Raw genomic sequence first — 6,000 nt, forward strand, 5'->3', positions numbered from 1 at the left:
GGGTATTGAAGTGCATACGAGATTCTTCAACAGACTCTGAAAGCACTTCATTGCCCCGGGGATGAAGTACAATGGAGTGGTGATCATTCAGACTGGGGTGCGGCTTCCTGTGTACGGGTACAATGGTGGATCTTACAAAATATGTCGTGGGGTTTCCTCCGGGTATTCCGGTTTCCCCCCACAGTCCAAAGACATGCTGAGGCTAAATTGCTCGTAGGAGTGCTTGTGTGAGTGCCTGGTGTGTGAGTGTGCCCTGCGATGGGCTGGCCCCCCATCCTGGGTTGTTCCCTGCCTCGTGCCCATTGCTTCCGGGATAGGCTCCGGACCCCCTGCGACCCAATAGGATAAGCGGTTTGGAAAATGGATGGAGGGATGGATGGACTTTAATCAGGAATCAAAGTAAAGGTATCTTAAAAGAAGAACACCTTACCAGCAATATTAGGTAAGTTAGAATATTCTAATGTTGCTTAACCTGTATGACAGTGTCGAATGTCAGACACTGGAATTTCTCATCACTGAAAAAGTTTTGTCAATAGCAAACAAAAACAAACATTGTCGGTAAAATTGTTACTAAGATGTAACACTGTAATATCTTCATAGGAATGGGGTCATGAATAGGGTAGGGATCTATGGCAGGTGCAGGCGGATGCAGCGGTGGCACCTGGGATAGTGATGGGCGGGGCCACTTGCCGTCAGCGTTTATCACAGGTTTATTGACTCGTCTCTCCTGTGTGCACAGACGCAAACATCACACGATTACCTTTTTTGGCAAGATTGCCAGGGGGACAAAGAATGCCTCGGAGCTCAGTGTGCCACCATAATCTGAAAATGTCAAGGCGTAACCCCCCCCCCCCCACCTCCCTCTCAGCTCAGTCCACAGAGTGGCAGCAGGGAGCGCATCTCCTAATCGCATGGCGGAGCCCTCCCTGGTACGGCGGCGAGACACTCGAGGACCAATAGGAGCAGAATCAAGGAGAAGGGAGACATAGGAAACAGAGATGAGAGGCTTATGGGTAAATCCCTGACCCCCTGGGGCATGAGGAGGTGCTGCTAAGTGGATTCTGTCACCCTCCCTTAACCCCGTGTTGGACACTACAGCTGCAAACCCAAAGCAAAGATAAGACCTGAACATCTCAACAAACAAACACATACCACTGTGTTCCTGGTAATATTACTACCACGTGGTCCTCCTGCAAGGATTCGGCATTTAATCCACCAGGGTAGCAGCCAGGCGGGGGTGGGGGGGGATACTGTTTGGAGGCCTGGGTATGTTTACTTGTGCAACATCATGATAGCTCATCTTCTAGACTGTATCAGCACCTCAGTTTGAGGTGCTGCAGTGAAACCAGACACTCACGCCTACATAGATACCGATTTTAAGACTTCTGAACCTATTCATTTTACTTACTACAGTTTGGTTTTGGTTTATAACTTTCTACTCTTGTCATTTGTAGCATTTTTTGCCTACTGTAAGTAACCTTACGCTGCATCATTTTTTATGAATTCTTTCAGAGGGGTCTAGCTTAAACTCTTCCTGGCAACCAACAGCCTTGCATCTAAGCCCTTTCCGTATCTAATGCCCTTAGCTGGCACTTTTCACTTGCCATCTATCCAGAGTCTCAGTGGTAGGGTTACACTCAGCACACGGAAGCAGGCGAGAGGAGCCGTGGATATGGACCAAGGACTTTATCGTGGGCTGGAACACGGAACAACATGTAACATTAATGACCGGACTGGGGAAACAAACTGAAACGCAGATTAAATACATAGAACTAAGGACAGTAACAGGAAACAGCTGGTGAAGATGGGGAATCCACACGAGGTAGATGAGGGGGCGTGGCACACAGGAGGAGCGGACGAGCGGGGCATGACAGGGAGGGTGTCTATTCTGAGCCCCCCAGGTGTAAGGTGGGCTACACCCTGGACCAGTCCATTGTCTGCCTGCTGCACAAACAAGCTTTCATTCTCAGGTTCTTACAATTTGTTGACCTCCATTCTGGCTTTATTTTTCTGCATGTTCTCCCCATGTCATTTTGGGGTTTCTTCTGGGTTCCCCTTCCCCAGACCCTATTTTGCTTTCCTTTTGCTGAAGTAGGAACGGTTCACCCATGTTTTCATTCTCTTGGGCCATTTTGCAAAACCCCAACCACACAAAAAAACTGCCCTTTATGCCGATCCCTGTGTCACGTGGCTCAGTTTGCCAAACAGAGGTCAGGAAGCCAGCTACACTGATGTTATCTCCGCGGCCAATATGCCCCCCCTCAATGTCCCCACCCCGATCGGCCGTGGAACCCCAGGAGACAAGCCACCTAGACATTACACTGGTAATGCAAATAGCTGCTTGACCAATCAAATTCCTGACATTCTGGTTTGCAGTGTTTATTGGCTGGCTAAATGCTGTGTTCACCTGCATATATCCTTATCCCCCCCCCCCTTAGCTCATCATACACGGCTGTTTTAATTACCAGAATTTTGTATTGTTTCTGCACTGGTTGAAGCATTTTATGTTAGAAAGAATAACGCCCCCTAGGTGCCGGTGAAAGCACATCAACTGATTACTATTCATTGCTGAAGTCATTGGCAGGATTTTTCTTTACTCTAGTAAACATCAAACATTTGGTGGAACACCTGTGATACAACACATTTTCAGGGGAAAAAAATAAAAATGCAAGGAAAAAATCGAGAGCCATAATTTAATAGGTGATTGGCTTAACCCTCAGTCTCGGCCCTTTGAAGCAGCCCCTATCCAAGGCTTCAGCTGTAACTCTGTTCCAGTCCCAAACACCAAGCTCCAAAAGCCTGACATTATTCTGAAGTGTAGTTTCTCTCTCCTGACACCCTCTAATGGGACCATCGGTATCATCCTCAAGTGTTCTGCAGCTCTGCCACGTCAGTCCAGATGGTCCGCAGTGGGCTGTATTTCCTGAGATAGGCTACAAGCGCAGTGTGACTATCTGATGGATAAGCACTGTTGAAAGATGGAGGGATGACTAGGAGTAAACTTACTAGTCAGTTGACATTTCTATATGTAAACTAACCTTAGTATGGTTTCCTGTCTCACCGCAGATGTGGAGATGGTAATTATTGGTGGCTGATGGAGTTTCAAAATAATTCAGCATCTCTAGGTGATCTGAAGGTAGAGCTAAAGGACCTCTTTCTGCTCCAGCCGCCGCAGTCAGCATGGTGGATTAATGTGCCAATATGTGTAAGTATGGGGGTGTGTACGGCTCAAATTGCAGGCCAGTGATGCCACTGTCAGTCCTTTAAGCGAGGCCTTTGACCCCAGTTTTTCCAGGTATGCCGCACACTGGCTCACCGTGTGCTATGACCCCCAAACTTGCTCTAACCTGCATGTATGTCTCATGGAGAGCAAGATGGGGTAAACCAAGAGAGAATTTTCCCACAGGGAAAAGTACTGATGCATTAAAAATCAGCACTCACACACACAGACACGCATACATACACATTCACAAACTCACACACACACTCTCACACACGCATACATACACATTCACACACACAGACACACTCACACACATACATACACATACATACACTCACACTCACTCACACACTCACTCATACACACACACATACATACACACGCATACATACACATTCACACACACATGCACACACACTCACAGACTCACACACATACACACTCACACACGCAAACATACACATTCACACACACATACACATGCATACATACACTCACACACATGCACACACTCACACACAGGCATACATACACTCACACACATGCACACACACACACTCACACACAGGCACACATTCACACACACACAAACTCACACACACACACACACACACACACAGACTCACACACACACACTCACACACAGGCATACATACACTCACACACAGGCACACATACACATTCACACACACACTCACTCACACACACACACATACACACACACAGACTCACACACATACACACTCACACACTCTCACACATGCAAACATGCACATTCACACACACATACACACGCATACATACACTCACACTCACTCACACACATGCACACACACACACTCACACACAGGCATACATACACATTCACACACACACAAACTCACACACGCACTAAAGGATGGACCCAAACCAACAAAAAAATGTTGCCCACAAGGTGCTTGTTGAACTTTCCTTATGAGCCTGACTTTGTTTCAATAATGAGAAGCTGAAATCCCTGGGGAGTCTTGGACACCTTATGATGTAATAACCATGTAAGAGTTCTGAAGGAGATCGATTAGCCAATCAATAACAATACCTCTTAAGCCCCGAGTTTCCAGGATGCGTGACCAGTCCTGCTGCCCCTGACAACCCCGACAGGGGGCTCTTTACAGGCTGAAGAGCATATGTACACACTTTCCGCTGATGGGTGTCTCTGTGGTCACAAACTCAGCATTAAACAAATCCACAAACCCAAACTTCATACCCCTTCTGGTAAAGAATCAATCAGTGTCATAAGCATAGGATTTTAATACTTTTATTAAAAAAAGGAGACAATTTGACATTAGCTATTACCTCCGGTCAGCCTGACATTGTATAAAGACATGCAATATCCATCCATCCATCCATCCCTTTTTCTTCAACCACTTGTCCTATACAGATTCGGGGGGGGGGGGGGGGGGGGGTGGTTACAGAGAGTGCTTAATATTAGATTAGAGAATCTTGCAGGTGGTGTGACACACAGAAACAGGGCATTTTGACCTGAGTTACCTGCAGTGTCACGTGTGTCTCAATGATACAACATTATTACATGATGGATTACTCATAGATTGGGGGGGGGAGTGCTTGCCCACAGATTTCATTAAGTACCACACTGCATTACACCACGGAGATGAAAGTAACACAGGTAACGCGAAGGTGGACCCCTCACTATCGGCGGGTGACGGGTTTGTTTATATTTCAAGCAGCGCTCTGGCTGCGGCGCTAAGAGTAGTAAGTCCTGCTACTGGAAAAAAGACTCAGCTTTGATCAGAGAAGCGTTAAGACTGACAAAAACACACCCCATGAGGAAAAATCGACAGACTATACGCGCACACCACCGTGAGGCAGAACTCACTAAAAAGTAATTAAAACACACACCCAGGGTATAACACCTTGCCTAACCTGGATTCACACTTAATTTACATTTTCTCTAAAAATATTATTTGAATTACGCTGTACTTTTGTCCACATGCTGAAAAGCACCAGGGGGCTGTATATCTGGGGTGCCAAAGGCTACCTTTTAAATCCAATTAGACAAATAATTAATGTTGTCATGTGTGCCAAGGAAGGTAGAGGAAAAAAAAAAAGAGCTTGAGGACAGAAAGAAAAAACATACTGACTACAGCAAAATCTCCGCTGTCAGAAAAGTTGAGCAGGTCTGAGTCACAGATACATGACTTAAGGTAAACTGCTCCATGTTTCTCCTGAATCTGCTTCTCTCATTTTCAGCAGTTACAGTAGAAGAAAATGTTTCATTAAAAAAATAAAGCGTGCAAAAACATAGCGAGGTCTCCTCACCTCCTGTGCACAAGCATGTCCTCCTATAGTGATGAGTAATTAATTTAATTTCGATGCCCTGTTGTTAAATTACAAGTCTCTCTCCGTGCATGTGTGTGTGGTCTCAATATTGGATTTTCAAATGGATGTCACAGTTCTGAGAGACTAGCATTACCTGCTGGGAGTGTAGTACCAGTTATCGCTGTGATTTAAATGGCTTCCTGGGAGGGCAGCAATACCAAGCATGCAAAATATTTGAGAATATAGTTTATATATGCAGTTTGAAAATATATAGATAGATGAGCCCCGTTGTGTGCAGACTGGCTGTGGTGGTGGAATGCTAGGATAATTCCAAGGGCCCCTGAGTGAACACCTTTGAACATAGTTGTATTGGTCTGGGTTGGGGCCCCGATATGCTTTCACAGGGCCCAAAAAACTCTACTGTCAGGAGTTTGCATGTTTTCCCGGTGCTATGTTGTGTT

The sequence above is a fragment of the Brienomyrus brachyistius genome, chromosome 1 (assembly GCF_023856365.1).
Source record: "Brienomyrus brachyistius isolate T26 chromosome 1, BBRACH_0.4, whole genome shotgun sequence".
Lineage (NCBI taxonomy): Eukaryota > Metazoa > Chordata > Actinopteri > Osteoglossiformes > Mormyridae > Brienomyrus > Brienomyrus brachyistius.